This window comes from Nuphar pumila, chromosome 14 (assembly GCF_984573655.1).
Source record: "Nuphar pumila chromosome 14, dmNupPumi1.hap1.1, whole genome shotgun sequence".
NCBI classification, from domain to species: Eukaryota; Viridiplantae; Streptophyta; class Magnoliopsida; order Nymphaeales; family Nymphaeaceae; genus Nuphar; species Nuphar pumila.
Genome location: NC_143262.1, coordinates 79,941,448 through 79,952,856, shown reverse-complemented (window position 1 = coordinate 79,952,856; position 11,409 = coordinate 79,941,448). Strand labels below are relative to the sequence as shown.

General features: G+C 38.6%; 1 pseudogene; it reads right to left on the bottom strand.

Moving 5' to 3' along the window:
- Positions 1-2,736: 2,736 nt before the first annotated feature.
- LOC149817073 (chaperone protein dnaJ 11, chloroplastic pseudogene) lies at positions 2,737-3,159 on the bottom strand (annotated as a pseudogene).
- Between the last annotated feature and the right edge of the window lie 8,250 nt (positions 3,160-11,409).

The following is an 11,409-nucleotide window of genomic DNA, read 5'->3' as shown; positions in this document are numbered from 1 at the left end:
GAATAAGGGTGATATATAAGATTGCACAAACTATCGTGGTATAAAACTCATGAGTCATACTATGAAACTTTGGGAGGGGGTGATTGAGTCTAGGTTGAGGAAGGTTGTCATGATATCGGAGAATCAATTTGGTTTTATGCCTGGAAGATCAACTATGGAAGCTATACATCTTCTTAGACAACTTATTGAAAGATATAGAGAGAGGAACAAAGATTTGCATATGGTTTTTATTGATTTAGAGAAGGCATACGATAGAGTACCTAGGGACGTTCTCTGGTGGACAATGATGAAGAAAGGTGTTTCTCTCAAGTACATTAGTATAATTAAAGATATGTATGAAGGAGTAGTAACCAATGTCCGCACTTGTGGAGGGGTGACAACCAATTTTCCGATAACGGTTGGGTTACATCAAGGATCTGCTTTAAGCCCTTTTCTATTTGCGATAGTGATGGATGAGCTTACGAGATCAATTCAAGAAAATGTACCGTGGTGTATGTTGTTTGCTGATGATATTGTTTTGATTGATGAGTCTAGAGCTGGGGTTAATGCTAAGTTAGAATTATGGAGACAGACATTGGAAGCTAGAGGTTTTAAGTTGAGTAAGAGTAAGACTGAATATATGGAATGTCGGTTTAGTAAGCAACGAAGTAGTGATGGGAGTGTAGTGAAGCTTGGTGAGCAAGAAATACCGGTGAATGATTATTTCAAATATTTGGGATCCATCATTCAAAAGTGTGGAGAAATTGATGGAGATGTAAATCATAGGATAAAGGTTGGGTGGATGAAATGGAAAAGTGCAACTGGAGTGTTGTGCGATCGTAGAATGCCATTGCGGTTGAAGGGAAAGTTTAATAGGACGACTATTAGGCCCGCTTTACTATATGGTACGGAATGTTGGGCTGCCAAGAGACATCATATTAAAAAAATGAGTGTAGCTGAGATGCGGATGCTTAGATGGATGTGTGGAAATACAATAAAAGATAAGATTCGGAACGAGGAGATACGTAAGAAGGTAGGTGTTGCACCCATTGAAAATAAGATGCGAGAGAATCGTTTATGGTGGTTTGGACATATTCGACGAAGGCCTAATGATGCTCCAGTTAGAAGGTTGGAGAAATGGGAAAATATATTAGTTAAAAGAGGTCGGGGTAGGCCTAGGAAGACTTGGATGGAGATGATAGGAAAGGATATGAATGCTTTGAACCTCACTGAGGACATGGCATTGGATAGAAATGATTGGAGGACCCAAAATGAATTTCTTTTTTTGGTTCATATCACTGACCCCAATTGTTTTGGGATGAAGGCGTAGTTGTTGTTGTTGTTGTTGATGATGATACTTGGCTACCTGTAACAGATATCATTGTTTATTTCGTTGGGTTTTGCCATTTTGCAGCCACTGCAGTTAATCAAACTGGAAAACTATGATTCTGGAAAGTGATCTTCCTGTTTTAGTTGAATTCTGGGCTCCTTGGTGTGGTCCTTGCCGGATGATTAAACCAATTATTGATGAAGTAGCAAAGCAGTACGTTGGAAAACTCAAATGTTTTAAGCTCAACACTGATGACAGCCCTCAAATTGCAACTGATTATGGTGTTTGGAGCATCCCGACTGTTTTACTTTTCAGACATGGAGAGAAGAAAGAATCGGTAATTGGAGCTGTTCCCAAATCAGTGCTTGTGAAAATCATTGACAAGTACTTGAGTTCCTAAGGGAACATTTCTTTGATTTTTGCAACTGTTCTGCCCAACTATATCCCAATAACATGTAATTGTGTGGGCTTAGTGAAAATGAGAAGTAGAGGAATGTAATACAGGGACTTGCTTGAAATCTTTTCATGTATGCAATATGATCCATATGGTACTTTTGCATGCATTTCCTCTGTAAGATTTATATTCTGTATTTAACTTTTTTGCATGTTTTCATAATTCAGGTGTTTCTACCATGTTCATGTATGTTCGATCTTGTCTGTTGGCATATTACTATAGTTTGAAATTGCAAATGTGTTTTCTTGTATAACTTGGGGAATAACAGTACAAGAAATGTAGATGCTTCTTTATTATTTTCCTGACTTTGTCAGATGCTCAGGATAGAATCTTGCTCTTCAATTGTATTTATGTTATTTAGCCCCTTTACATGCTTGACTTTGTTAGCTTAAGGGTAGTGTGTTGTCTTGAATCTTTTATGTTGTACTAGTAGTTTATGTACAAAAGGCACCACATGTTCAAAGGTGCCTATTGTTCTACTATCCAACACCAATGATCTATGAAAAATGAAAAAGGCGCTGCTAGATCTGGCAGCGCTAACTGAAGGTCCCCTTCTAGCTTGAATCCCTGTCCCCATGGATGGTCAATAAATACAGCATCTGTAATTTTGCACTAGCCTTAACTAGTGAAGTTTACTCTAATATGACCCTTTTAGCATTAAAAACTGCGTTCTTCTTTGCTGCTATGTGAAATAAACCACAGCCACTTTTAGTTACAAAAGCAAAGTTAGGATGCATCCTTTGAAACATAAACATGGATTTAACTATAGGGTGTATCATCAAAAGAGCTAACTGTAGTTTACAATATTTACTTGTTTGTACAGCATAAAAATAATAGTTCGAATTCTTAAAGTAATGTAATCCAGAATACTGATTAATGTATACATAACCAGGAGGCAACACAGTTGAACTTGTCCTATATGGACTGGCCCAGTACATTAAGATTGTTCATCCAATTATTAGATCAGGTGAAGTCACCAGCATTGATCTGTCTCCCAAGTCTGCCTGCTTCGACCATAGGCACTCTTACGAAGATGTGGTCTCGGTGCAGAGACTCTCCTATCATATTCAGCTCTTTTGTCGGGATCAGAAAGCGTAGAGTATGCGTGATGGATTGCAATGAACTGGGAGGTGGATTCATTCTTATCATCAGAAACTGCAACATCAGGGTGGCAAGACCTGGCTAGTCTTCTGTAGGCTATCTTGATATCGGCTGCTGTCGCCTTGCATGAGAGCCCGAGAACATCATACAGGGATCCACTTTGATTCAGATATGCAAATGTCTGTGGAACAGTTGTTGAACAAGATTCAGCTGCTGTTCTGTGCCTAGATCTGGTGTTCTTCTGCAAGACCTGCCAGTTGAAACTGGCTGTTGCACGGGATGATGCTGTTAGCATTGATCACAGACAACACAAGAAACAGAGAGATGAGGAGATTTGGGGAAGATGAGGGTTGGATTTATAGTGATTGAAGAGGAGAGGTGCAAAGGTTTTTAGTTGGTTTTGTGGTTCACGTCGATGGTGGATCCCTTTCCTATTCTATATCCTTATCCATTGAGAGTTACTGATGCAGAGCTGAGTCAGCAGCAGCTCTTCTCTTGGGGATTCTGAGTCACTCATTCTCGACCAGGAAAAATGCACATAATAATTCTGCTGGAAGGGTTATTTTTCAAAACCAGACAAAAAAGTGTGGACCCAAAATCTTTTGTTTTACCAAGATATCCCCTTTTGCTTGGATTCATCTGTTGGTCAATGGAGTATTTGGTTTTGGGAAGTTTCTGTGGTTGACCTCGTGTGGTTCTCTTCTCCAACAAAATTGCCCCAAACAAACAATGCCATGAAACTTAATTTTTTTAAATATGCTGTTTTTTTTTTCAGGATAATCCCTATAGAGTATTGGCATATATAAAAATATAAGTAATATGGAAATCATTTTTAGTGTGTTAACATCGTGTATAAAAAAGGTCATGTTTTCAAACTAGGCGATATTTTCAAAATATTTTTCAGCTTTTTATTGTGTGAAAGCCGCGATATTACAATATTTTCAACATGTCAACATCCTCATTAGGGATGGCAGTGGACCGGGGGACAATGGGGCTCTGCCTCGCCTCGCCCCGTTTGGACCGGGGATGAAGGGCATGAAACGGGGATTGAGGCGGGGATGAAGGTTAAAATCCATCCCCACACAGGGATGGAGGCGGGGATGGACTTACGTTTTCCCTGCCCCATCTTCGTCCCAATCCCCGCCTAGCTCTGTCCCCAATCCTTTAAGGGATGACTATAGGCTAAGGGGAAACGGGACCCGGCCTCGCCCCCGTTTGGACCGGGGATGGAGGACATGAAACGGGGGTGGAGGTTAAAATCCATCCCCATGCGGGGATGAAGGTTCAGATTTTGAAACGGGGCAGGGGTGGAGACCTTGTCCCCCGCCCCGGTCCACTGCCATCCCTAATCTTCATGCTATTTTGTTTTCTTTTTCCTTTTTTTTTTTGTTTTTAATTCAAAGAACTCATGGTTGGGCTGTGTGATCTAGAAGGGAGAAGTCAAGGGGTAGATTAGCCCATGAGAAAATACAGCAATGCAGTGTATAAAACTTTCTTTGCTAAGGGACATTGACGTTTATGAGTCACATGGGTTGCACATGGTGAGTCTCCATCTTATGTGCCTAGTTTTATTGCGGATAAGAGTGTCAATGTGTCGGCTATGACCCATATCAGATCCGGTAAAGTCAGGGTTTGGTAACAAAGGAAGAGGTTCCATTAACTATCTGGATCGGACCGGTGAGGTCCCGTTAACATAAGAAACTGGATATGGTTTATGAAACTTCATATCATGAGAGAGAGAGAGAGAGGTTATCCCACATGTTGCGTGTTAAATAAGTATTAAGGTATCTTAGTAGGTTGAAGACTAGTCATTCTTTCAAACTTTTGTGCAATTTCAATCTCATTTCCATATGGATAACTCGTAAGTGTGCAAAGACAAAAAGATCCCGTCTTTGGCAGAGTAGCATTTGGACGGCTAAGCTTAGTCCACATCCAGGTGTGAATGTAGACCAATCCTAACCATTGGTTGGATGGTTAGGATTAAATGTAGGATGAAACCCATCCTAATGTCAAATGATGGGATCTGTACTCGTTCCAAGATAATCTCGCCAGGTCAAAGAAGTGGGTAGAATTAGAAACTTCATTCACTTTTTTAAATGGACTGCTCAAGTTTGAACCAAATGGTTAAAACTTATTTGCAGGGCTATTCGAAATCTTAAATAGTCAAGCACATAGCAGTTTGGCATCCTGGAGGTTGAAGGTTAGCTGACCAACGGTCGAAAAGTGACACTGTTGTGGATGATGTTGCATGAGGATTATGCCAATTTAATGGCCATTCAATATGACAAACTGGTTGGTTTGGTCGGTGTAAAGGTAGTTGGGAGCGATATCTTTTTTGACAATAATGGGTTCTTTTTTGGATTTATAATCCGAAGAAACCGCACGTGGCATGAAGACCTGGTCGTGCTGGCTCAGCCTGCCATACCTATGATCATCGTGCCGGCAGCATGGACTCCTGACCCAGTTCCTATGCTACATGTTGGTTTGTGCAGAGGGGCGATGCCCATGAGAATCAAACCTTGGCCTAGGCCCCCATTCCACTACGCCAACCCCCCTTGGGGCTCAATAATGGGGTTACCTTCCTAGGAAGTAAATAAACCCCATGCCTTAGGGTAGCTTCATGAGTTTGAGGGCAGATGTTATATGTATATATTTTGTGCATAACTTATTTGCAATTCAGTTAAGTATTTAGCGTAATAAGATCCTTCTTATACATGTTTTCTACAAGTTTAGTTAAGGGATCTTATAACTAATAATGTGAATAACAACAAATTAAAACCCAAGAGATCGAGGGGTTTCAAAATTTGCAAAGACCACTCAAGCTAACAAAGCACCGAACACTTGGTGCATGATCGAAAATGCCAAAGGCTCGTATCGTCGCAACAATGAAACAAAAAGTGTGGCTATTTCAAGTACTGCAAATCTCTGACCAATATTTCTAGGAGCATAAGCTAAGGCAGGGTGTGCCCCATACTTATCCATATACTTGCATTGTATTATGATTGACTTCACCATCGCAGCAAACCATCCCAACAACAAACAAGATATTTCAGTCCACAATTCTATCATACATGAATATGCAACCTCATCTTCATCATTTTCAAAGTAGCCTTCCTCCAAAATCCATTCCTCAATCGTGGATTGACAATGAAATCCTTGATCAGCAAGGACCAAGGGCCCTGCAACCGTTGTCATTTGAGAAAATGAATCCACTTCTATGTCACATAGGTGTGGGTACGAATGCAGTGATACAGCACTTTAAAAAAGTGCGGGGAGGGTATATATATATATATATATATATATATATATATATATATATATATATATATATATATATATTAATAGCTTTAAGTTAACACAACGTGTAAGTGTGTTCATTTATGTAATTATATATATAATATAAATAAAAATAGATTTAATTAGGGTTAATTGAATATACTTTTGGATAGAAATAGACCTCAGAGTAGTTGACTTCACCTAACACAAAGGAAGTTGTATTCAAGTGTTGCACCTGCCTGGGTGTGGGTGCGATGCGGGTGCGGTGACCTGTTAAAAGAGTCTCTGTGACATAGATCCATCTTGTAATCGAACACGAAGAGTAGAGCAGTGGCTAGGAAAATGAAGAACAATGCAAGGAGAGCATTGTTCGGGATGATGGTGCTACTGCTAATGCTACGACAACTTCATTCTAAACATGCCCTCAATTTCGCACCAAGCCCACAAATTACTAATTCCAACATCTTTATGCATATTGCTATTATTGTCACAAAAAGAAGTGGCATGGGTTTAAATCTTACTGTTATCCTCTCTTTCAATAAAAAAAACATTTTACACAAATTTTAAAAGTTTACAAATATTTTTAAAATAAAGGTTTTCAGCTTGAGCCGAGCATGAACCTAGTTTGACTCGAGCCATGGTTGTTCAAGCCCGGCTCGTGTGCATACCTAATAATGAAACCATCATTTTGAACTTTTGATATTTAGGTCCTGTTTGGGCGCGTCAAGGATGCCGGAGAGGAGATGGAGGTTCTACACCTACCAAAATAGTTTGGGAGGAAGGTGTTGTGGTAATTAGCATGGCATTCCACATCATTAAAACCCATCCATTTCCTCAAACGGACTGCTTTCATGAGGAAGTGGTAATTACCAAAGTTCATGTCAACTGAGATTCTGGCTGACAAAAGGAATTACTAATTCTAGGAAGTCCAACTGCTGGCTTTGTAAATTTGTAGATTCCATCTTTCCTTCACAATTACCCTCTTCCAAACAGAGCCTTAAGTAATCAACGGTCGATAACTTGTTCATATGTGATTAAAAAAAATCATACTCAATGTGGTACCATACTCTAAGGTGCTATGGAGGGCACCGCGTGGTTGGTTGGAGCTGTCAGTGCACGTCTCCGTGTGGTTGGGACGTTGCAAGTTCAAACCCCAGTGGTACGTTGAATAATAACTGGTGGGGGGCTGCCTAACCCCAGCCTGCCTTTGAAAAAAAAATGTACTCTAAGGTGCTATGGAGGGAGCTAACCATGTGTTTTCCTGCAAGTAGCACCTTTAGGCATTCATGTGTCTCTAGGCTGACATTTAGAACCCTTTTTCTCGGTTAGGCCAAGAGAAAACCCCCTATCACAAGCCACACATTGGCAAGCCTTTGTCTAATAAAACCCTTGAAGTGCTGCTTATCGCGGAGTAAATTCAGCTTCGACGGTGCAGTAAGAGATGCCCTTTGTGGATTTCGAACTCGTGACGTCCCACCAACTTGGTGATATTCACAAGTTTCCTTACCAAACAATCGGAGCCCTTGTGGATAACCGATTGAACATTATGATATTTTTTTGAAAGGCAAGCTGGGGGTTAAGCATATCCCTACCAGTTATACAACTATACCATTGGGTTTTGAACCTGCAAAGTCCCAACACAAGGTGACATGTACTAGCTGCTCCTACCACACAAGCGGAGCTGAGCCCCCCGTTGGTGTTTGAACATTATGACTTACCATTGCATCATGCGGTCGCTTAGGAGGGGTGGTGTGTGTGTGTGTGGGTGGGTGGGTGGGGGGAGAGAAGAAAAAGTATTTTTGCAACCATTTGCGTATGACGTCATTCTATTGAGCAAGTCACATGACCAATTCAATATGTATCACTCTAAAGTAGCTACAAATTTTGTAGAAAAAACTATGAGCTCCATAAGTCCATCTTGTTCCTAGATAAATTTTCACTTTATACTGATTACCATCTCCATGCATGTCTAGATGGACGGTTATGATGACTGTATTCTGAGAATGAATCCTTTTTTTTTCATTTGCCTAGATTAGTCTGTAGATCCTTTCAAATTGGTTCTATATCACAGTTACAAATATCGTCTATTTTGAAAATATTATGTTTTGTCACGTTATCAACATGATGAGAAAACTATTTGATCGAGTTTGTTATATTTTTTATATTTTTCATTACTCATATATATATTTATATATTTTATATTTGCATACATACTGATATTTTCCCAAGTTCTTTTCAACTCTTCATAATATTGCGAGATTTTTTCCTTGCTGATCTTTTTCCGAGAACAAATTTGTGACTATGATTTGCATCTATCACAAGTGAGGGGCCAAAGCAAAGGAATATGGCCCCAATTGTCTCTGTCATCGAATTTAGTTTGCTCACAAGGTATGTATGGTGTGAATAATAGATGGGCATGTCACAATTTTATTTCATAAATTTTTTAGGCTCTAAATACCATTTTTTCTATCCAAAATTCATGATTCAAGTTAGGGATGGCAGTGGACTTGGGCGAGGGACAAGGTCTCCACTCCCGCTCCATCCTAAAATTCTACCCTCCATCCCCCCACGGGTTTTGATTTTAACCTCCATCCATGTTTTGTATCCTCCACCTCCAATCCAAACTGGGCAAGGCTGGGCGGGGCCCTGTTTCCCCTCAACTCACTGTCATCCGTAAAGAAGGAGAGGAAGGTTTACTAACGAGAATCGAGGATGGGGCCGGGCAAGGCAAGGCGGTGCAGGAGAAAGCGTAAGTCCATCCCCGCCTCCATCCTTGCACGAGTATTGATTTTAACCTCCATTCTCGCTTTCACCCCCATTTCATATCTTTCATCCCTGGTCCAAACGGGGCGAGGTGGGGCAGGCCCCGTTTAACCCCTCGATCCACTGCCATCCTTAATTCATATGTGGATTTGTAGTAAATCAATCATGCTGAACACATCTGTACTTTTAAATTTAAAAAAAAATACAAAAAATCCAATAAAACGTCCATTGAGGAGGTTTGTGAGGGTTTCCGTTGGGGAGGTTTTCATTCTCATATATATATATATATATGTGTGTGTGTGTGTGTGTGTGTTAAGAAATGCAATTTAAGGGTTGATTCTTGTCAAATTAACCCTGCCGAATTTCATCTATGAGGTTTGATTTGATTAAAACAACTTGCATCAATGAGAACAAAATGAAGTATAATGAAAATGATGGCATAAAGGATGAGTGAAATTGAATCACACAATGCCATATTCAAATAAAGAAGTATAAGGACCATTTGAGCTTATATTTGGGAGCTACATATGAGAGCAGAGATAAAGGATGAGAGGTGAGATAGAAAATCCTTAAATCCTCTATTGTTGGGATTTTGTATTTTGGGAGAAGAGATGCTAGTGGCTATGGCCTCCCATTTCCTATTCGCAACTACATCTTGAAAATATGTAATTGACAAATCCACTCTCATTTTCATTCCCTTCTTCGCCTAATCCCCGGCTCCCAAAGAGGGCCATGATAGCAAACGAGATAGTTTGATAATCACCTTCACTGAAAAATGTAGGCATTTTTTCTCTAGGCGATACAGTTATAAAAGAAAACAAGAAACCAGAACAAAAAATGAATTACGTACATCCATGGCCCAACACACTCTCTAAAGTTTTATTTCCTCACACTCTCAACATACATGGACGTCTCTTTATACAGAGGTTTACAAGTATGATCTTCTTTCTCATTTGATAAGAGTTTACATTGGACCATGAGGGTTGTACCAATTGGAGGCCAACTAATATGCTGTCAGTGATGAAGGGGTTTTTCTTTTAATTATCTAAAAAAAAGTTTATATTAGACCTTTTGAGATAGATTTTTTTTTTACAACAAATCATTTTTCTTATCACTTTTTTTATATTTGCACAGAGAAACCACCTCAGATCTAGCAACGCTGGCTCTGCTTGCCATACTTACGGTCACGGTCCTAACATCATAAAACTTCATGGGCTGCCCTTAGAGAGTCTCTACTCTTCGGCTTGCACAAGGGGTGATGCCCATGAGATTTGACATCTAATGTGAGAAAGTATCTTAACTATCCTAGACTTACCTCTTGAGTTGAAGAGTTATTAGAACCAATATATTGACTTTTTAACGTATCATGAGTAGAATTAAGATTTGCTTTTTAAATTGATGTTTATAAAAATGGCAAATTGAGTCTACTAGGATTAGAGTTTTTTTTTCTATAAATATAAGAAAGATCCAGGATTAACGACAATTGATGAAAACATTGAAATATGTTAATTTTTAGTTTATTTGGTTTATTTCTTGTTTTGCATTAATTCTCAACAATTTTTCTATTTTCTTTTGGTTTTTGCATGTAAAAATTATGTTATTTATGCATTCTTCTCTATTAACTATAAAATCGTAAATGCCTTAATAAAATCACATCATACCAAAGTCATAAAAAATTGTGCAAACCTATTTTCTCCTTTTTTTAATCGTCACTTAAGTGCATGTTCACACCTATTTTTTTGTGGTCTTCATGAAGCGCACAAATATAATTTGTGTGAACCTCCTTATGATTATAACTTCAAAAATACCTTAGTAAAATCATATATTTTATATCAAAGTCACTGGAGACCATGCAAACCTCTTTTAATCCTCATTTTTTATGAAGTTTGCACGCAAAAATGAAGTTCACAAATTAGGTACTAACTTTGTAAATCTTGTCATTGCAAATATGCTCTTTACATGTAGATTTCTTGGGAAATTTGCAGATTTCTCAATACATCACAAATATTAGAGATGAATACAACAAAAAAAAATTATTAGCAGATTTCTTAACAAACATAAATGTGACATTCATTATATAAAACTAAGGTTTTTTTGCACCCCAGGGTTATTTTCGCATAAACTAAGACTTTTTGTAGTCCCCAACATGCATCCCTTTGACAATAATTTTTAGTGAATCTTAGGTGGCGGTTTATTAATGGTACTTCATCGACAGTAAATTTTTCTAATAAGCACTTCTATAACAATTGAACCTGTTATTTTTTTGAAACAACAGCTTGAATCATTTTTTTTTGAAACATTAGCATGAGTTACTTATTTTGTGAAAGAATTGCATGGTTTTTAAGTTATCTTTAATTGTTCAATAGATTATTCTGTTTTTTTCTATTAAATCATTTGTGTGTGAATGTCAATGTTAGTCCGTAGACAAATTTTTTCGGTCGTATTTTTACAACTATTTTTCAATGATAGTTAATGGTGACTTTTGAGAGGGTTAAAGTATACTACC